This window comes from Monodon monoceros, unplaced genomic scaffold, assembly GCF_005190385.1.
Source record: "Monodon monoceros isolate NGI ecotype Baffin Bay Population unplaced genomic scaffold, NGI_Narwhal_1 Super_Scaffold_11, whole genome shotgun sequence".
NCBI lineage: Eukaryota > Metazoa > Chordata > Mammalia > Artiodactyla > Monodontidae > Monodon > Monodon monoceros.
This window is the reverse complement of record NW_021703767.1, coordinates 75,299,329-75,322,583: the sequence shown is the minus strand read 5'-3', so window position 1 is coordinate 75,322,583 and position 23,255 is coordinate 75,299,329. Positions and strand designations below refer to the sequence as shown.

Genomic DNA, 23,255 nt, shown 5'->3' with positions numbered 1-23,255 from the left:
TGTGGGCTAGTGGAAACAGCTCTGAGCTGGTGTTGGGAGACTGTCCCACTTTGACCACTAGCCTTGACTTCAGTTTTTCTAGTCCTCAGGCTCTTAACTACCCAAGAGGATAATTCTGCCCTGAGCAGCGGAGAAACCTCTGGCACCTAAACCACTGTTGTTACTGTGCTTGAGAGAATGCACTAGAATCTGTAACTGACCACTTCATACTGGAAGACAGTAGTTGGGAAAGGAAAATTGAGTCCACACACATGAAGCATATAATGGAGGGATTTAAACAGACACAGCGTGTAAGAACCTGCTATATAACACAGGGAACTCTACTCAATACTCTGTAATGACCTCTATGGGAAAATAATCTGAAAAAGAGTGGATACATGCATGTGTATAACTGATTCACTTTGCTGCACACCTGAAACACAACAGTGTCAATCACCTCTACTCCAATAAAAATTAAAAAAAAAAAGAAAGAAACTAATTCTACTGTCTTTGGTAAGTTTGCCAGTTGGTATTTTGCCAGTTGTCTTGGGTTATTAAAACTAGTTGGTGTTTTGTAAACCTGGCTGTGTGACAGAATGAGACATATTTTCAAGTGAAGATGAAAAACTTACTTGGTATATTATTACAATTGTAAAAGAGGAAAAACAAATTAAGTTTAAGAAAAGTCAACCCTAAGCCTAGTTGACCCTATTTCCATTAGTATTAAACCAGACTCAATCTTAGAAGGCAAAATGATTTGTGATTACAGAGAATGTCCCCAGAGAGCCACCCTGCTGAGGGGTGGGAGGGAAGTCTCCCTGGGCCCTAAATAGCTCAAGGTCTCTCCAGTGGTTGGGGTATTTTTTTCTGGGCAAAGATAGAAGAGTCTGAGTGGGAAAAATACCCTCCCTTCAACTGGGAGTTTGGCACTCACTCAGGGCCCTAATTTTGTTTTCAATGGTTTCCCATTCTTTCCTAAAAAGCAAAAAAGTTAAAGTAAGGCTTTCTCTCAGATGAAGAAGGAAAATTCCACTCCTTTCCAAACTCTGTAATCAATTATTTTATAAATAGGACTTGACTCAGATCCATAATCACTTACTGAAATCTACACATAGCCCAGGGGTTGTGGCCAGGTGGTACAATGGCTGACAGATTACTTACCCCGGGCTTGATCATTTCCACAATGGGCAGAATGATGGTTAATGTGTGTCAAGCACAAGCCCCCGGCTGGCCACGCTGAAGTCTCTCATAGCTGGGCTAGGTGCTTAATTTCCCAATCTCCTACCTAAACCTTGAAGAAACTATAAGACGTAGGTATTAGGATTACTAATTTGCAGACAGAGAAGTGGTTACTCAAGGGCATGAAGTGAGGAAGTAAGAAATTTAGGAACTAAAACCAGGTCTGGCTCACTCCAAGTCTCACCAGCTTTCTGCAAGGAGATGTTGGTGTGAATCTCTGGGATATTTTGTTCTTTCTAGACTGGATGACAAAGCCTTGCAAGGCACTCTTCCGAATAAATTAATGGTAGGACACTGAGGCCTTTTCTTCCCAACAGAGTCAATGGAATATGTACACAGAAATTCATCACTGGAGCTTTCGTTCCGGCTGAATGCTAATTTACTTTATTCTCTAATGAGGAGACCTCCAGCCAAACTGCAAGTCAACAGTCCGATGAGCGGCACAGTGGAGTGTGAGTTTTTAAAAAGCCACCCATGGAGCTGCATTCAGAGCTGAGGATCAGTGCTCCAGGGCTCCCTGGAATGTGCCATGGACCGGGACAGGAGGCCAAGGTTCCAGCTTGCTTTTGCCTCAGGACTGGGGCCGAGAAACCTGTATTCCCAACTCCCAACTGTAGCAAGTCATTCCCCTCATCTGGGGCCTGTTTCCCCATCTGGAAAATGGTGGGTTTGGACGGACTGATGTATTTTTTAAAGTCAAGTCTATTGAGGTATAACTTATCTACAATAAAACTCACCCCTTTGACAGATACGGTTTGATGAGTCTGACAAAGGTACACAGTTTGATAACTATAGCCACAATTAAGACACAGAAGACTTCCATCACCCCCTAAAATGTCCTCATGCCCTTTTACAGTCAATCCCCTTTCCAAGCCCCAGGCAATCTCAGATCTGATTTCTATCCCTATAGTTTTACCATTTCCTGAAGGGCACATAGCTGACAAAGTATTTAGCCTTTCATGGCTGGCTTCTTTTACTTAGCATGGAACTTTTAATATTCATTCATGTTGTTGAATTCACCAAATCAACAGCTGGCTTCTTCTTACTGTTGAGCAGTATTTCCCTGTATGGATATGATGCACTTTGTTTATCTACTCACCAGGTGATGCACAGTTGGGTTGTGTCTAGTTTTTTGCTAATATGAAAAAAACTATGCCTTTGTGTTAACATAAATTCCATTTCTCTTAGGTAAATACTTAGGTGTATGATAGCTGTGCCATTTGTTAAGTGTGGGGTGTGTGTTTAACTTTCTTATAAAGTGTCTCACTGTTTTCCAAAGTGGCTGTGCCATTGTGCATTCCCACCAGCCATGTATATGGACTGGGTGCTATTTAATGGGTAGCCTCAGATGACTGCAATTCCTATCAATGTCCCATGAATATATCGACTCTTCCAGAGCAGAGGTCCCATGAAATGCATCTCAGTAGCCTTCACAGCACCAAGGACAGATGCAAAGTAAGTGCATGGACTCAGCGCTGGGAGCCCTTCCGGGTCTGACAGCGCTATCATTGTCTTTTTTCCTTCTCTGGACATCTTGTTCTGTGACCGTGGACACTAAACACCAGCTTTAGGCTGAAATCGGTCTGGGACGGCCTGCAAAGCTACCACCTACTAGCTGTGTGAGGTAAATACTTTCACCTCTCACAGGCTTGATTTCCTCTTCTGCAAACTGGAGGTGATCATTACCTTCCGCGCAGGTTGTCAGAAGATTAAATGATGTAATTATGTGTGCTCAACCCACAGTAAGTGCCCGGTAAATAGCAATTTTTAGCTTCTACAGTTATAGACTGGCATGGCTGATAAAGAAAAGGTAGGTGATAAACTTGACCCCCTTCCAAAAGTCCCCAACAACAGCTAGAATGTGAAACTGGAGTGCCCTGTGTTCCACTGCAGAGGCCTCACCATGTTTTCCTGATAGATTCAAACGGTTCAAGAGTTCCCTCTCTCCACGCATTATGTTGGTGTATTTATTCTTCTCCTTATTTATAATGTATACACGTGTGTATATGTGTATGTATTAAATACGTACATACAGCGAGAGAGAGAGAAATGAACAAAAGAAAGAGTTCCTCTCTTGTTGAGCTTAGAGTCTAATGTGTTCCTTTTAACTGATGGGTAGAAAGACACAGGACAGAAGTTTTGCCATGGGCAAGGAAAAAAAGGCAGAGTGCCAGGGCCAGCATTCTAGATCTCAGCCAAGCAGCTTAAAGTGTGGCAGCATTTATGGGATTGCTGCCGCTCTAACTTCCATTTTATTCAGGGAAATATACTGTAGGTCTAAAGGTTTCCTGAATGCTAATGTGTGTGTGTGTGCGCGCACACGTGTGTGTTAAAGAGGAAGAGAGGAGAGAGGCAAGAAAGGAGGATGGGGATTCCACTGGTGGGCATCTGAGCTCTGAGCAATGCATCAACACGTTTCATTTTAAGCGCTGTTTGTGTTCCATCCCACCCCCCACCACGCCCTGCAATCTAATTGCCTTGCTGTTTCGAGCACCCAGCTGTTGCTGTCTGAAACCTGACCTTCACTGTGAAGAGGCTCACAGCTGCAGCAAGCTGTCTACCTAGTAATGCCTGGGTTCTTACCGGCTTCATGCCTCTCCTTCCCTTAACCAACTTAGTGAAGTGGGCTGGTTTCCCTAGTTCCCTCCCCCAAACCATTAGTCTCTCAGTCAAAATAAGAGGAGGGGGGGCAAGTACCCCTTGAGGAGAGAGGAGTTCCGGTTGCAGGGCAGCCCTGCGGAGGGCCACTGGAGGCCTGCCTGGCTCAGTTCACTTTCCTACTAAGAGTGTGGTTCATGGACCAGGAGCAAGGGCATTATGTTAGAATGTTCATTAGAATGCAGAATCTCAGGCCGGACTCTAGACCTACTGAATCAGGGGACCCCAAGTATGTGTAGGCACATTAAAGTTTCAGAAGTGCTAGAATGGGATATAAACCCCAATGAGTTTTCCAAGAGCCTGACCTAAGCATATAAGATGGCCAAGCAGATCGGGACAAAACTACGTTGGAAAGGCAACGTGGTGCGAAGGAAACAGCCAGCCCCAAAGACCCTCACTTTCTGATATTCATGCCCTTGTGTAGTTCCCGCGAACACGGAGTCAGGGTTGGTCTGTGTGGCAAATCGAATGTGTAGAAGTGAGAGCACGAGACTTCCGGGGCAAGGTCATAACAGGCACCGCAACATTTTCCTGGCTCGGTCCTTTGGATCACTTGCTGGGGTGGGGAGGGGAGGCGGGTGGAAAGCCCATCACTATGTGGGCGGGCTCTTTCAAGACCTGGTGGAGAGGCCCACATGGGGATAAATTGGGGCCTCCCAGCACCGACTGCCAGCTTGTAGGTGGGACCTCCAGGCCCAGCCAAGCTTTCAGGTGACTGCAGAGCCAGTCAACGCCTTACCTGCTACTTCATGAGAGACCCCAAGCCAGGACCACCCAACTAAGCCACTCCCAAATGCCTGATCCCAAGAAACCGTGTGAGCGAATCAATGTTTAATGCTGTTTTAAGCCACTGAATTTTGCAGTATTGCTTATTCAGTGACAAATAACTAGTACTAGGACAGAGAGCTGGGTCTGAGACTGGGCTCCCCCTACTAGCAGTGGTTTTCCACGCTCACATCATCTTCTTAGTGCCTCAGATGCCTCATCTACAAAAGGAACAACCACAGTTCATCCAATCGTCAACCCCTTTGAACATACAGATGCACCATTACTTTATATATCACTAAGACAGGAAAAAAAGATGTCATCAAATTAGTACATCTTAGGTCCTCAAATGCATACAAATTTTAGAGACGTAAAATTGATGGAAGATGTGCATCTTAAAATTGATGAAATACAGTATGATGTGCATTCTGCCTGCCACACGGAGATGGTAAAAGGATCAACGGCACAACAGATGAGAAGGCGGGAAGTGATGGGCAGCGTACTGAAGCACCACTGCTTGAGAAAGGGAAATGACACTATGGTTCCAGACCAGCTAATTAAACTGGCTCTGCTGGGCTTCATCATTTCACTTTTAATGCTCTTGCCTCGGGCTCCTATCACAGTTTATGCTCAAAATGACTGCTACAAAGCCCAACTGACAGGGAAAAATAGTTAAGGAAAACCATCTATGGCAATGCTCCCTAAACTTGCTGGAGCATAAGAAATGACTCAGTGCATTTTTAAAATATACACCCAGACCCCTTGCTAGAGACTTTGATTCAGTAAATCTGGAGTGAGCGTTGGAATCTATATTTTACCAAGGGCCCCAGGCAGTTCTTATGCACACACAAGATTTAAAACACTGATCAAAACAAGATAATATCCATCCCTTATTAATATTTTTCCTTGCATCAAATCATAATAGGAAAGTATAAGTCTGGATTGCCTTAGCTATGTCCCCGTATAAAAAAGGCCCTCGATCTGGTATAAGATTTTACTGAAGGTCAATGTAAAAACAAACAAACTGTCCTACAAAGGAATTTGCCATCACTAGAAAGCTTACTGAAGTCATGGAAAATTATACTATTCAATGCTTATAGTGTAAAGACCTGCATAATATTAGAGGAGCTATATTAAAGAATGTATCTCCTAACAGGCTGATCTGTTTCCTTTTTTAAAAATCGAGGTATAGCTGACGTACAATATTATATAAGTTTCAGGTGTACAACATAGTGATTCATAATTTTTAAAGGTTAATCTCCATTTATAATTATAAAATATTATCTATATTCCCTGCGCTGTACAATATATCCTTGTCACTTATTTATTTTATACATAGTAGTTTGTGACCTGTTTCCTTTTTTATCAGTCAATAAGAGTTGCTAGGCAACCATATTTTCCATTTTTGCTTAGACTGCCAGGAATCTTTCACCTAAAATCCATGCCTCCCAAATGATAATAACATTAAAAATAATTAATATTTTTGGTCAAAAACATAGTTGCTGCTGCACAATGCTTCTTGGGAGATTTTGAGTTCGTTGTGTATTTTAATGGTCATGTTATAGTCCTGTGTTTTTTCTTAATACTCACAAGTCTTTTTGGAAGTAGGCAAGAAACAGATTTTAAAATGAATACTGTTCGTTTTGTTTTGTTCTGTTTCTAATCACGTTTAGACTAAACGACCACAATCCAATTTCTAGCAACTCTTCGCTGAGTTACGTGGGTTGTCTCCTCTCGTGCCAATCCCTTGGCCAGCTTTTAAAACATCATAGGAATGCTAACCCCATCTTGGCAAGGAATGTTGATTTCCTATTCAAGCCAAATACTTATGCAAATAAACAGAAAATAATTTTAGAGCACCTCCTCAAAAGCCTCTTCTTGTTTTCTCTGGTGCATAACATAATTTTCTGACAATCTGACCCAACTATGGCAGCAGAGTCAGGCCATTTAAAATCTTTCCCTATAAGAACAAAACACACAAAAAAATCTTGCACTTCATTTTCCAACATTTTACTCATGTGCTTTCAGTTTTGCAACAGAATTTCATCCTTGACCTGAATGTCTAAATATCTCCCAAACAATAATTAAGTCACCACAACCCTGCTGTGTAAAGGGCATTTTCTGACAGATGGGATACCAAGACAGAACATGGAAATTGCTTCTACTCTTCCCCAGCCTTATGGAGCAAGGAGACTCAGGGCAAGGATTTTCATAATCAACCTTGGAGTCTGAGGTGCACGTAGAGGCTCAAAAGGATGTGACTAAGTTATCGATATAGAGTATGGAATAGTGTTAACTCATTGATGTTCAAATAAATATTTCCAATCTCCACGAATTTCCTCATACCATCTGCCTACCCAAGCTGACTTCACCCTGTTTTTTTGGTCAATGATCCTTTACTCTGTGAAGTCTTCCCAACTGCCCCTCTCCTCCCATCAGGGTTAATCCCATTCTCATCTGTCTTCCTGTGACACTCACAACATGGCAACACAATGGATTGCCTTATCTATTTGTCTCTGCTGCTGGACCAAGTTGCTTGAGGTCAGTGATCCTAGTTAAGTCCTCTTTGAACTGCAGGACCAATCAGATTACCCGGTACACATCAAGTGCTTGGTCAATTTGTATGAATGAAAGAATCTAGTTCAGGGACTCTGAGGTCCCTCAGATTCTCTGATTCAAATTCAGTCATTATGCAAATAAGGACATTAGGCCCAAGGAACCCACCTTTCCCAGAGTTACACCAAAAAAAGGAAACAAGACAGACAAAAATCCAAATTTTCTCATTCCCAACCCACTGATTCTCCTTCACTGGACCTATTACACGACCTCTGACCTATTTGTCAGAGCCCTGTCTTCTGCCACCACTTCTTGGACCTTCCAATTTAGTTAGTCTCTCCCTCATCCATCATTTCTCAACCCAGAATCAGGTCCTCAGGGAGAAACCTTCCAGCCTGGGGCAGTCTCCTTCATTATCTGCTCCCATACCTCCTCGAACCATGCTTCTTTCCTGTGGAGAATGTATCCCAGCCTGCAATTATACTTTCAAAAGTGAAACTATTTTATGAAGGTCCAGCTTTCTCACTAAACTCCCTGAGAGTAGAAACATGTATTTGTTGCTGCCATGCACTGCTATATCCCTAGTGCAGGAAGCCTCACTCGACTAATCATTTGTTGAATGAATAAATCATTTAAAAACTCTCCAAAAATAAGGAGTGGGTCAGTCGTACAAATATTCTCTCTCATGAACAGCAGAGATACAACAAAAGCAGCTCATCCTTCCTGTACAACATTAAAAGGTATCTCTATTCTTGCGTTCAGATAATTCACTTTATAGATAACATGTAACTGATGCTTAAACTCGGATGTCCCTGTTTCAGAATCTGGGAAAAATCTGGGCAGCCTTCTTCTTTCAATGGGTTCACAATGAAATGCTAGTTATTTTAGCATGAGATTGAGACAAACTGGGACCAGCAGTGTGATTCTCACAGAATTTCTTTCCCAGGATAGACAGAAATATCTGGATTATGTAGATAACTGCTTTCTACAACAGGTATGGATATTTGAGAGGATTATTCTAATTCAATTTGCCCCTGCATCTTTAAAAAGTTTCTTAAAAGCGTGTAGCAATATTTGCAATTTTTTTCCACTTAACCCAGAGAAAGGGCCAGGTCACATCTCTGATCCCCAAGTCACTTACAGATTCCAGAAAGAAATATGACAAGTTGATGTAATTGCTTAGAACATTTTGACAATCTGTTGGGTCTAAAACAGTTTCATTAGATATCAAAAATCGTTTCCAGTTCTAACTCTGGAATTAAACTAAAGAAGTAAATGGCTCACTTCTGTTTCTCTCTCTTCTTCACCTGTTTAAATATAACAAAACTCTTGTCAGTTTGAAGGTTTACTAGCCTTGATCCTACAACTCGTGGTGAAAAACCTGCCCTCCTTTGGAAGACCAAGAACAAAGTGGTGAGAAAAGCCCTCCCCTGGACAAAAAGCTTTGATTACAGGATGTCACTATTTTTGGAATGTTCTTAGCACATTCCCTATGAAAAGCCATTATATCTTCCCCTCCTTGGAGCTTGAAAAAAACGTCCTACCTCTCCTAAGCTGGGTTATCTCAGAGGTGTTGGAGCAAGGCAACAGTGATGTCAGAGAGAGTATGGTTATATGCTCTGATTTGGCTTTGAGTGAATAGACTTGGGTCATAAATCAAGAGACCCAATTATAAACATAGCACCATCCTTCCCTGGACCTCACCTTCTTCTATTATTAAATAAAGGGCAGGACTCAAAGGTCCCGGTTATCACTAGCATCCTGTGACTCTAACTTTGACCCTGCTAACACAGAGAGAAAATCTCAGAGCTTGTTTCTGGGAAAGCAGAGAAAGGACCAGATATCTAGAGGGGGGTTTACTGTCTGTTCTGCCTCCGCTATAGATGCCCATGGGGACTCTGCACCGAACCCTGGCCATTGCTTCACAGTGGACCTCTCACATCCAAGGGTAATCTGGATGCTTGTTATGTGCTGAAGTGTGCTCCCCTCAAATTCATATTTTGAAGCTCTAACCCCCCAGTACCTCCAAATGTGACTCTATTTGACCCTAATCCCAGCAGACTGATGTCCTTATAGGAACAGGAAACTGGACACAAAGAGACCCAGAGGAAAGGCCATGTAAGGACACATTGAGAAGCCAAGGAGAGGGGTCTCAGGAGAAACTAAATCTGCTGACCACTTGATCTTGGACTTCCAGCCTCCAGAACTGTGAGAAAATAAACGTCTGTTGTTTAAGCCACCTAGTCTGTGGTATCTTGTTACAGCAGCCCTTGTCAACTAATACAATGCTGAACTGATTCACCTGTTTAGATAAGAACTTGGATCTTCTTGTCTGTATCTCTCCTTTCTCCAATGAAAAGACTTCAGTTCTAAAGCAGGAAAGTAACTTTCCCAAGGTCACACAGGTACTTAGTGCCTGAAGAGACACTAGAACAGAGCTTATAGAGGGAAATAGGTATATTCAACAGTCTGGACTTTTTCCTTAAAAACAATCCATGTCATACAATAAAACACTGAAACTTGGCATAGACATATGCATCAAAGAACTCATACCCAGTGTACAGTCATAATATGCTTGAGTGACCAATTATAAATTATGGTATTTCATTGAACTGAAAACACATGTTTAAAACATGCCCTGTTTTACCCAGAACTCTGTCAGCATCCAGGAAGTATTAGGAATTCTACTCTAGAAGGCTAACAACTTTCCTCCAGGGAGTGCTCACCTTAGCTAATGACTTTCCTTTGTGCTCTATTCTTTCCCAAAGGGGACTCCTGAAGTCTGTGTACAGGGAGAGACACTCAAACATAAGCATGACTGTTTTTGAGACTAATACCAGGCATGAGACTCAACATTTGCACTGAAACCCATCTCCACTCTCTACTCCTGGTCACACACAAGACCTGACCAGGCAGTCCCTGGGACCCTGGGCTGACATGGGCTCCATGCCAAGCCTGAGATGAGGCTCCAGGGGGGACCTAGCTGCATGTTCCCCCACCACAGAAGACGGAGGCCCTGAAAGAGAACTCAGATGAAATTATCCATAGCAAACCCTGATTATCAAAGCTGGCTTAAGGAAAAAGGGAAAGGTCCTAGTTCACTGGTTCCCAAATGGACATGTTCAGGCTGTCTGCATCTGAATCATCTCAAAAGGGTTTGGTTTTTTTTTTTAAATATAAACTTCAAAACCTCATCCTTAGGCTGTGCTATTTCACGGGTCTAGGGTGGGGCTCTGGACTGTGTATTTTTAGGTGATCCTCGGGTGAGTATAAAATTTGGGGAATACTCAAAACCGCTCTACATTTCTCAGAGTTGAAAGAAAACAACTGAGAAGTAGCTGGTGTCTACAAATAATAGCTTATATCATTGAGTCATTATCATTAAGTACCACAAACATCCTAAGCCTGGAGCTCTTTGACGCACCATCATCTGTTTCTATATTAGCTTATACACTGTTAGATAACAGAACATCCCCAAACTTAGTGACTTGTAACAACAAACATTCCTTATCTTTCAGTTTCTGTAAGTTGGGAATTCAGGCGTGGTGGGCTGGCTCAAGGGTTTTCACGAGGTTGCCATTAAGTCACTGGCTGGGGCTGCAGTCATCTGAAGGCGTGACTGAGGCCGAATAATCCACTTCCAAACTGAGGCCTCAGTTTCTCACCGACTGCTGCCAGAGGCCTTAGTTCCTCCCCACCTAGGCTTCTACATAAGACATCCTATGTGTCCCCATGACATGGCAGGTACCTCCCCTAGGAGCAAGTAATCCAACAGAGAGAGAAAGGAGGAACCCACAGTGCCTTTCGTGATCCAGTGCCTGAAGTTACACATTATCACTTTCACTTTTTTCTATTCATTAGAAATGAGTCACTAAGTCCAACTCACATTCATGGAGAATAGGCCTCATCTTTTAAAGGAAGTGTCAAAGAATTTGTGGACGTATTTTAAACTGCTACAATTTCCAATATATGTCATACTCTGAGAATGGAATAGAAATTAGAAATACAGAAGCATCTCTGGTCTTGATGCTGCCCTCGTGGAATCTGGGAGCAAGGGTAGAAGAAAGGACTGGGGTACCCAATACATTAGTCTCCTTTTATGAAGTCAAGCTAGCGAACAGTCAGTTAGGTTAGGGGCAGAGGCACATAAATGTAATAAACTAGAAGTCAAAAAGACTTGGGTGTGAGACCCGACTTGCCCAGGTTTAGCTTTGTACCTCACTTAGCCACTGAGCTACTACCCTCTTTCTTTACAAAATGAAAATTATTTTTTACTCACTAGTGGTAAAGGGGCAGAGTTGGGGGCAGAGACTCTACAAAGGCAAAGAAGATAAGATCCATGACAGTGCGGGACAAACAGCAAAGTGCTAGACATATTAATAAGTATGATTACTAGCATGTTTATTATAAGCAAAGGTATGCACGTCAGAAGGTGATGAGGCCAATATACCCAGGTCACCTTAATTCCTTTTACATAGTCCTTCTCTGGATTTGTATACCTTCCTTCTAGGTGCAAAGCAGCCCCTTAGCACTCTCTAAGGAAATCCCACCCACAGGGACACTCATGTCCCTGCTCTAAATTCTTTCTGGCGGACACATCCTACCTGTGCTGTTCCTAGCCATTATGTCTGCACAGGCCCTGCAAAATGTATCTAAACTGCTTAACGCTACCTGATCAGGTAATGCCTCTCAAAGACTTACAACTGTGCCCCTGAATTTGTAAATGCCCATTCATATTGAAGGCGAGAGTGAGAAGAACTGCAAATAAATATGGACATATCTGGAAATATTTTGTGCTTGTGGGTATATCTCTATATACATATTTAAGTATTATTTGTCTAAACCTGCTATATGCAAAAATAAAACAATAGTGAGACAGAATTCTACTGTAATCAGAATGGGAACCTCCTTGCAGCTCTGAAGAATCTGACTCAGAGTACGGCTGCCAAAGGAAACGCCAATCTACACAGAAAACAAACTTATAACCACCGAGGTGTAGGAACGCATCTGAGAAAGCTCATTCCCAGTTCTGTTTCAAATCCCTTTCTCCTCCTCCCCACGGTTTTCAGACTCTTTAAAGAGATCCAAGAAATTCCACCGTTTGGGGGAAACTCACTGTGGTAAGGCATGTAATATTAAACCACCCCGTGGCCTTGAAAAAAATAAAAAACAAAAAGCATACCCACGCAGAGATAAGAAAAGAGCTTGAAAAACAATACTCGGAACTCTTCCAAGCACTGAGGCCTGGAGGACATACCTAAATCAAAGGTATTTTTAAAAATGTATCTTTAGTTAATAAGTCAAAAATTCAAGGAGCATTACAAGAATAAGTGTAAAGGTCCCCTGTGGACATAAAAGGTGATCATGAGAGGGAACACAAAAACTGGAGGTGTTCAAGTTTTAGAAAGCCACCTGCCGCGCTCCCCTTTTTGCAGAGAATAAAGGGAGAAGGGCTGAAATTAGAAACGCTTATACTCATCCCACAGTTTCAAAGTCAACTAAGGGAGACAGAGCTTGTTCGAAATGAAAAAGAAAATCAAAGCTCTTTTAATTCAACCACCATAACTTTGTGCTTGAGGGTACAGCAAGGACTTTTCCTTTTTGCTTTTTTGCTTTTCTTCCCTCCCCACAAACCCTCCACCCTCCCAGTGAAGTTAAGTCACAGTATCTGGGGCAATTGATCAGGAGTTATTCCCATTTAAATTATAGCCCAATCCTACCAAACCTAAAAAATCTAGAGTTTGTTCTCAAGAGCCTTCGTTGTTTGAAACAGATGAGCAAGGTTTTGCGGTAGGAAGTTTCTTGTGGTGGGAGGTGACAGGCTGGATCTCCCCAGGTGACCAAATAAGAAAAATCCTGCTGAAAGGGCCTCTTAAGCGACCCTGTCCAGTAGAACAGCCAGATATCAGAGGCTTTGATGAAGCAATTGCTGAACAAATGAAGGCCTAGAAGACGAGGCTTCAGTTGATTAGCACAACCTCTTAGAAACTTTCATACAATTTGGGATTGTTACATACAAATATTTCCTGCAATCACTGGGTGCTGCTGAGTTGTCTCTTAATTTTCACCAGAGCTTACAGACAGCAAGCAGGTTGTAGAAAATATTGTACAGAAATCAGAATCAGCAAACCACATGTATAATGGAAAGAACACAGGTTTTAGATCAGAAGGACCTAGGGCTGAATTCACAAGCTCTGCCTCATAGTAGCTGATTGACTGATTTAGATAACTAACCCCCCCCCCCGCCTTAGTTTCTTGCATTTCCCTCCCCCTCCCCCCTTTTTTTTAAAAGCCAACAGCTTATTGTGAAGACAAAATAAGCATCTCCACGAAAAAGTACTTTGAATGAAGTAATGAGGCCACAACAGTGAATGACACCAGCTCCTGAACTTCCACAACTCCCAGGCTAGCTGGAAAAACAGAGTATATGAATGAAAAAGACAAGGCAGGTACAGTAACCAGCCTCCAGGGTGGCCCCTGATGACCTCACCTTCTGGTAGTCACATCTTTGAGTGGTCACCTCTCACAGTGTACCAAGGCGGGTCAATGCGACCAACAGGAGTGATGGTTTTCACTTCCAAGGTTAGGTAACAAAAGGCATTTCAGCTTCCATCTAAGTTGGTGTTTCTTTCTCTCTCTCTGATCACTCACTTTGGGAAAGCCAGCTGTCATATCGACACACAGCCCTCTGGAGAGGACCAAGTGGAGAAGAACTCAGGTCCCTGGCCAAAAGCCTCATAATTGAGCTTAGAAATGGATCCTCCAACCTCAGTCAAGCCTTCAAATGACCGCAGCCCTGGTTGAGAAACCCTGAGCCAGACCCAAGCACCTACCTAAGCCGCTCCCAGATGCTTGACCCTCTGAAACTGTGGGAGATAATAGATGTCTGTTGTTTTAAGTTATGCAGGAATCTGTTACACTGCAATAAATCACTAATACAGTAGGTTACACTAAAAGTTGCAAGGTTTGGAAGAGGAAGAAATCCCTGAAGGCTGGGAGTTGTTTGTCAAAGGATTAAGTTTGGAAGGAAGGATGAGTTGGACAGGTGAGGGGGCAGCACCGGGTTGCAGACATGAGTGAACGAGGCAGAGAGGCAGGAAAGCATCAGACAGGTTCAACGTGCAGTGCGGAGAGAGACAGGATGCCAGCCAGGGCATCTGCCACTTCTAATTCAGACCATGGAGGGTGAGTACAGATCCTTGAGTAAGGAGATGCCTAGGCAGTAACTAGGGCTGAGAGTTCCCACTGGTGGGCATGTAGTAGAAGATGAATTAGCTACACAAAACCAGAGGCGAGGAAGTCAAGCAGGAGTCTTCTGTAATGCCCCAGGGGAGGAAATAAGCTGCCCTAGCGTGCAGCTGAAGTAAGAATGGAGAGAAGAAATGAATGTGGGATACATCATGAACATGGTCCGCCACGTCGAGCAGGGCCGTCTGCCAGAGCCTGAGGTGTCTGAATCTCCACTTGGTCATTTAATCTGTCTGCGGAGTCAGTTACATGCCTGAGGACACAACTACCACAGGACACGGCCTTCAGTCATTCACGTAACATGCTGTTCTGGCATACGACACATTGCACTATGAAATTAATGCCATAAATATTGGAGATGATTTAGACACAAAATTACAGTGAATGTGTAAGGTTTGTTTCCTTTTAAATCACCTCGACTGCAAGAATGGACTCCAAATTACACTGTTATCCTTAATAATGTCAAATACTAATAAAAGAGGACACTGTGTAAGTGATACTCAGAAAATTCAAAAACAATCCTTCACGCCAGCGATAGGTGGGAGGAGGAAAGCCCTAAGAAACAATATTAGTACTATCAATCTCGCCCCGTCATCTATGTAACAGGAGAAAAATCACCAAAATGCCAATGGAGATTCAGACAACATTTACATTGTGGGATCCCAGGGGTTCTCTGGGAAGTGACACTCTCCAATTACTCAGAAGCTGCCGAAGCTGCTGCTAATTTTGCGAGCGGTGAGGGCCATTCTGGTGAAATTACAGCAGGACAGCTGACAAAGGGGCCCCACCCTTTGGCTGACTGTCTTTGACTCACAGAGTCTCCAAGGAACCAGAGGAGAGACAGTAGCATGCCACACATGGTGGGAAGAGCACACGTGGCCATCCCTTCCCAGACCTACAAGGCTAGCGTCCACGTAGTTTAGCATGTGCGGGAGGTTGTCTGGCGCACACCCATTTGACAGCTAGGGAAACTGAGGGTGAGAGAGACTTAAGAGAGACTTAAAGCTACTGGCCCAGGTCGCACAGCCTAGAGAGTCGATTGGGACTACACCCTGGTTTCTCTAACCCCCAGCCCGGCACTCTTCTCGTTTCCTTCCACCCCATGGTGGACAGGAAGAAGATGACGGCAGATTCTTCAAGCCTCCAGGGAATGCACAGTGCTCTGACATTCACTTCCACCCAGAAACAAAAGTTGAACCCTTCAATTCAGCACACTTTGAGCATCTACCCTACACCCAGCACTCTGCCAGGTCCTGTGAGGTAGAGATGAGTCTGTGAGCAAATGGAAGCAGGGATTGGGGCACTTTAGTGGAGGCAGAAGATGGTCATAGCTGACTAACCAAAGGCTGACTATCAAGGGTGAGGGGAGAGCAGACTTACTGGAGAAGGTGACATTCAGAGTGCAGTTAGGGTCCTAACGGGGAGGCGGTGGTGGTGGTCATTCAGAAAGTCTGGGAAAGCCATGGTGCACACTGGAAGGCTGGCTCTAGGGAGGCCTGAGAAGGAGATGACTGGGAGGCCAGGTGCACAGGGAGGCTTGGAATTCCAAGAGAAATGTGAACTTTATCTCTCAGGTAATGGGGAGACATGGATGCTTTTACAAAGAGGGTAACGCTATTCAACCCCAGACAGGGCGGGGCTCCATCAGCCCCTACTGTAGCTTGCTAAACAAGATCGTCTGTCACTAAGGCTGTCCTTTCAGGGGAACTACAAAAGACAAGGACTGAAAGCAAGCTCCTTCCTGTCTTTGACATGTCCTAGCAGAATGCCAATTAGCCTTCCAGGGAGTGAAGGTGCTAAGAACCCAGCTTCAGTAACCGTGCTTCTCCATCTGCTGTGATGACACAGGACTGTCATCACCACTTAGGGACAACTCTGCTAACACCATGCCGTATCAGGACTAAAGAGATGCCAGGCATCCTACTTGGTTCAAAAGCAATAGAGGTAGGGACGTTTGCTCCTGAAAATTGGACTCGATAAAGTCACAGAAAGAGAAACATCTCTCTATTTGGGAAACAGTGAAATCTGCCAAAGGGCACACGTACGGTACGTACATATAAACAACTATAGCTGGGTCAGGGAAGAAAGAGCTCCAGACGTTGGAAGGGAACACCTGTATTTCCATCCTGGCTCTGTGACTTACCAGCCGCCTAACCTGCAGGTTATTTCACTTTCCTGAGCCTTGGTTTCCTCATCCGTTAAACGGAAAGAAATGCTCTCTTCTTTGCCCACATGTCAAGAAGCCTGAGGGAGAGAGGTGCTCACGCAGTGCCCAGGCCCAGGATGTAAGCAGCCAGAGCTACCCTCCTAGCACAGTCAGACAAGCAGCCTCCTGAAATGGACTCCCCCTTTGCAGACTGAGTCCCATACTGCCAGACTTGGGTCAGAGCTCCTGTCCTCCCAGCTCTGGAGCGACCACTCTCCGTTGCTGTTTATGAAATACGCTGCTGTCGTCCAGGTTTTGATTTCTGCTCAGTTGTGTTCCTTCTAGTTGTGCCTCCCTTGATCAGAAACCTACACTGAAACCACCTGAATGGGGTCCTCCCCACCGGCCAAGTCTCAGGAGACACTTTACCTCGTCCCAGTCTCTGCGATGGTCGGGCCTGGATACACAATGCCCATCGACACTCAAGTTTATTTTACCCTTGGAAGGAATGGGTTTAGACAATTTTTATTACCCTGAAAGGCTAGTTAGTGCTCATGTGGTTAACTCTCTCTATATTCCTTGCCTTGGTGTGAGCTGGATGCCCTCAATCATGTGGTTACTTCAGAGACATCAGCACCTTTTTTTTTTTTTTTTTTGCGGTACGTGGGCCTCTCACTGTTGTGGCCTCACCCGTTGCGGAGCACAGGCGCCGGACGCGGAGGCTCAGCGGCCATGGCTCACGGGCCCAGCCGCTCCGTGGCATGTGGGATCCTCCCGGACCGGGGCACGAACCCGCGTCCCCTGCATCGGTAGGCGGACTCTCAACCAGTGCTCCACCAGGGAAGCCCAGCACCTTTTCCCTAAAACCTTTGGCAATCTCCATTCACCTCTCCCCCGCGGTGCTGCTCACCTTGCCCTTTCCTGCCCTTTCAAAGACTGATGGGCAGATACACCACACTGCTAACATGATGCCAAAGCGCCCATGCAATCCAGAAACACAGGTGATGGAGGTAAACAAAATGGCAGCACCCACTTCTGTTCCCCAGCAGATCTCGCCCGTCATTTCTCTCCTCTGGCAAGTGGAGCCAGCAAAACCCCCTGAGGGAGACGGGGTGGAGGTTTAAGTGCCTCTGTGACAAAGCTCCCACATTCCGACAGGCTGGGGACCCCAGAGGGAGATGAAATGCTTCAACACCCTTCCCTACGCATGACCCCTTCCCCCCGTTAACCCCCAGGGCCCCATTCCAGCCTCTTCCTTCACAAGGACACCATTCACACATGGCCCATGTTTCGCCTAAGAAAGAGAAGTCTGAATAAGCAAAGAGCCCCTCTTCGATCTGCAGGAGAAAGTCTACCTCCAAGCCTCCCATCCCTCAGCCAGACAGTTGGCAACCTCTTCCCTCATTTCCTCCAGAGGGAGGGCAACAAGATTAAAGCTCTGGCCCTTTAGTTCTCAGTTGGAACTTTTACAATGGGTGATTAACACCCTCTTAACCAGAGTGATCCTCTACTCACCAAAGATTTGACTGCTAAGTAAATCGGATTCAAAAGTAAAAGAAACACATGTATTCATTGTCCTACTTCCTTGGGAAGCTCAGAAGTTGCAGACTTAAGTGATGAGAAGCCTAAAGAATTGTAAAAGAAGGATTATGGGGTGAATGGCACTTTCTTCAAATGACATAATTTACTGAGTAAGGTTTTTCTTTCCATATGTAATTAAGAGCCAGGGAAAAAGCAACTCCAACCACTTCATTCCTTACTAGTCTCAGGAAGCACATCACACCATCCCTAACTCAGGCAATGGCCTGTGAGACTATGGTATAGGCAGCTGTGTGCATGGGACCTTGATCCCTGCAAACATTTTTGTTAAATGCCAGTTAATTTAAGCTCTCCCAGATGACCTGATTTCAGGGTTCCCTGAACCCCTTTATTTGGAGGTAGCAACCAGAGCCCAGATGCAGGGAAAACTAACCACATGGAAGCAGAGTCTCCGGGAATCCCCTGGGAGAAGCCATTCCTGAGTCTTCACGGTCTCAGGGTCACAGAGCTGGAAGGAACCTAAGGCTTTATTAGTCCCCAAGACAATCGCACAATTATTTGTCAGAACAAGATCCAGATGATTGGGTCTCAGAGACCCTATATTACTTTGCTGATTAAGGGTTGAAAATAAACTCACAATCAGGCAAAGGCATAGGCCCTCCATTTAATTTTCCAGAGATTAAGAAACATTAGACCTGTCAGACCCAATCTTTTGGGACATGCTTGACAAACATCAGATTGCTCCCTCCCTAAAGTCAACCAAAGACAGTAAAAAGAATAGGGGCTTTTGAGTAGATTAGAACCGATTCCCAATCTTGGCTCTGCCACTAACTAGTAGTTAGGCATCTCAGGAATGGTGTCTCTCAAAGGGTAATTTTCCTCATTATGAAATAGAAATAATATCCATTTTCATGAAGAGCTGGGATTAAATGAGATAGCACATGACAGGATGTTTCTTGATACATAGTAGGTACTTCATCTTCCTTCATTCCCAGGTTATACAACAATGGAACATAACCTCCCAAATGAGAGTTCTTGCAGGACAAACAATTCCCAATTCAACACAGCAGCACATCAGTTGCTCAGACTTTTTACAGACTCAGTACCCCATCCACCTAGTCAGCAACTTACTTTTCACTGACTACAACATCCTAAAGCTGTTTGCAGAGCACTGTCTTCCACGGATCTAGACATAGAAATGATTATTTGGACACTATCTGAAAAATGTAAACAGTTACATCCATTTAACATGGGGTTGAAATACTCTAGCTGATTCACAGCAGGCAAAATTGATAAACAAATGAAAATTCCATCAACCAGATTCAAATAGAAACACCATTTGGGCTTAGTTTCAAAGTACTGTACACTCTCAAAAATAAAATATAACCAACCAAAATACATTTATGTCTACAGCTGTGACATTAACATTAGCGGCGGCTTGTTTACATGTCTCAGCCAAAAAATGCTCGTCCATCTGGTCACATACCCAGCATTACGCACATATTTTAAAGTTATGCAAATATTTCCTATATGAAAACACAGAGGTTATTTCGTGTAGACAAATCTGGAAGAAGTCACGTGCAAATATGCTGCAAAGATGCTGCTTAACCCACAAAAGCTGACATTTTCCTTTCAACCTGCCAGTTAAGTGCCTGCTCTGCTTTCTCATTCATTCACCCACCTCTACGAACATTTGCATTGACATTTTGCCAAAGAGTTATCCCACAGATCCCTAACGGGGAGGGGAGAAGGGAATACAACAGTTATACATGAATTTCAAACACTGGAGGTGTCTTCAAAAATATTCTGGCCCAGAGAAGGCCCAATATCAAGCCAGATTTTTAAAAGTGACATCAGTACTTTAATATTATTATACACTTATGCCACAACAGGTTGTCCATTCATATAGGAGATAATTCCTGACCCACTTCCTACTCCAAACAAAGTAAGTTGAGATTGTGACAGACCCACTATTTTGCAGACTAAAAGTATACTTCTGAGTTCATATTTCTAACCTGAGGAAAACCTTGTAAAATGGAATAAGCCAACCTACAACAGTTTAATACACTAGCATCCAGGAGCTACATACTCTGTGTGTGTGTGTATATATATATATATATATATACACATCTCTATTTCTTAAAATATACACTTAAGGCATACAAGTGATTCAGTACTAATGGCCAAATCTTCCTAGAATAAAATCCAAAGCCTGGTCATGTACAGCCAAGCAGCAGGAAAACCCATCCCCATGACCATGGCATTGGATAAGCTTCTGCTATAGAAAGTATTATTTCCCCTTGAGGCTCTGACTGACCACAGACAAGGAAAAGCAAGTGTATTCAGAAGGCCCCTGGGAGCCTAACAGAGAACTCTAGAATTCCCCAAGTTCTGGGTCCACCACAGTTATGATTTTTTTATTTCTTGAGTAGTTAATCTGTCTACACAAAGAAGTGTACTTAACGTATTACAGATTCAATACCATTATAAGATTCTCAGTGCTGCAGCCAGAGAGGTCATTTTAAAGCACACGTGCAAATGTGTCACTCCCCTGTTCAGTCCTGAAATGCCATCCCACTTAGAGGAAAGGCTGGAGTCCTCCCAATGGCCAGAGGGGTGACAAGCCTTGTTTTCCCACCACTTTCCTCTGCTCTGCTCACACCAGCTACACTTGCCCCTTGCTGTTCCTTGAACATCTTCAGAATTCTGCCCTGGCTGGAAGACTCTTCTCCAATGTTCTCACAGCTCATCTTTAACCGTCTGCAAGTTTTTGCTTAGTATCACCATCTTACTCTGTTCAAAATTGCAACCTCTTCCCATTGCCTTTTACCCTGCTCTACTTTTCCTTTTTTTTCATGACACTTAACTGTATTCAATAAAAAACAAAATGGGACTTCCTTGGTGGCACACTGGTTAAGAACCCACCTGCCAATGCAGGGGACAGAGGCTCGATCCCTGGTCCGGGAAGATCCCACATGCCGCGGAACAAATAAGCCTGTGCACCACAACTACTGAGCCTGTGCTCTAGAGCCCGTGAACCACAACTACTGAGCCCGTGTGCTGCAACTACTGAAGGCCGCACACCTAGAGCCCATGCTCCACAACAAGAGAAGCCACTGCAATGAGAAGCCCGCACACCGCAACGAAGAGTAGCCCCCGCTCGCCACAACTAGAGATAGCCTGCGTGCAGCAACGAAGACCCAACACAGCCAAAAAAAATTTTTTAATAAAAAATTTAAATAAATAAAAAGCAGAATGATAATTTATTATCATGTCAATTGTTTACTGTCTGTTTTCCCCCGCTGGAATGTTTAAGTTCCAAGAGAGTGGGAGTCGTTCTCCAGTTCGTTCAATGATGTGTGTCTCAAGTGCCTAGAACACTTCCTGATGCATAGTAGGGCCTCAAATATTGGCTGAATGAATAACTAACTGAACTGCCAGAGACGGAAGTGTTTTATGACAGAACGACTCCCTGGGGCTCTGCTAAGGCAGAGACTAGGCCTGAAGATTCCATCTCCTAGGGCGTTTACTCTACAATGCCACAGGAAAGGACCTGGACAGGACTCCTGGAAAGGACCCCAGGAAGATGCTGGACAACAGCTCAAGCAGAGTAACAGAAATATGGACAGACTTGGACAAGACGTACAACGCCCAAAAAGCAAGCATCTCATCCCTGCAGGGTTCAGCACCTCCCAAGGCACCCTACTGCATGGATTCTTCAATTCGAGGTTCAAGGCTCTCCAATCTGACACCCGGCCATGGTATCTCATTCACTCCGTCACTCATCACATGTGTGGTGAGCCAGGCACCACCCTTAGCCCTGCATGTACTCCTCTACATGCCACCGAAAGAGCTGCCTGTCCCTGCCTGCCCCCAGCCCCACCTACGTGCACAGACTGTCTGAGAACCTCAGGCTCTGCCCCGCCCATTGCCTGAGTCAGCCATGCGGCCTGGATCGCTTTTGCTGACCTAAATCCACGGTGCACCATCATCCAAAGGGCATGTAAGAACGATTCAGAGTGCAACACACATTGTATCAGCCACCCTCGAACCACGAGCCACCCCGGACTCCGAGCTACTGACCCATACAGCAGCTTAAGACTTTTGCAACCTTCTTCCATGTTTATAATCACTTTAAAATGCTTCATATCCTCTGACTTGTAATGCGGGTGGGGGTTAAGAGCACAGACTGTAGTTAAAACAAGCCTGCTCTGCCAGTTACTAGCTGTGCCAATTACTAGGTTTACAATGGTGATTGCAAGCGTACCTACCATAGGTTAAGCGTGAGGACAGACGACCTTAAGAAGGCAAAGCTCGTGGAACAGTGAACATAGAAACACCCCAAGCAAATACTCAAGATACTCCCATAAACGAAATGAAGTATATCTACACAATGGAATATTATTTGGCTATAAAAAGAAATGAAGTTCTGATACATGCTACAAAATGGATGAACCTTGAAAACCTGCTAAATGAAAGAAGCCAGACACAAAAGGCCACATGTTATATGATACCATTTATATGCAATGTCTAGAATAGACAAATCTATATTCAGAAAGTAGATTTAGTGGTTGCCAGGGGTTGCTATGGAGGAGGGAAAGGAAAATGACTGCTCATGGGTATGGGCTTTCTTTTCAAGGTGATGAAAATGTTCTCGAATTAGAGAGTGGTGATCGCTGTACAACGCAGACTAAAATCACTGAATTGCACACCTTAAAGAAAAAGGGCATTATCCCTCCTCTTCCTCCTCTACGGCCTCCAGAACTATGCCCAAGTCTTATCATTGTATCCCTCAAAGTCCCCAACAAAAAGCAAGACAAACTAAACGTCAGATAAACTAACCAATGACAAATGCGGAGCCAAAATTTTCTAGGAAACATCAACAAAGACTAGAACAACTGAGCAGCTACGAGGAATGATTGGCCAACTTGGGCCAAGTTTGGTATCCCAGGCATTTGGAGTCATGCCAGCACACACTCATTCACTGAGGCTGAGGGTCAAAGCAGGTTGTGTCAACAGGGGAAATGATCAAACAACAGAACTTGGACGCATCAGTTCAGGATTAAAAAGGGGGCTGGGGAGGCGGAGCCTATCTCATCCTTTCAGTTGGGGTCATAATCAGAGT

The 23,255-nt window shown here is 44.1% G+C and overlaps 1 protein-coding gene across 1 annotated transcript in view; it reads right to left on the bottom strand.

Annotated features, from left to right (window-relative positions):
- The window catches only part of MB21D2 (Mab-21 domain containing 2), a 104,749-nt gene that overhangs the window by 27,625 nt on the left and 53,869 nt on the right, over positions 1–23,255 (bottom strand). The window lies entirely within an intron of this gene.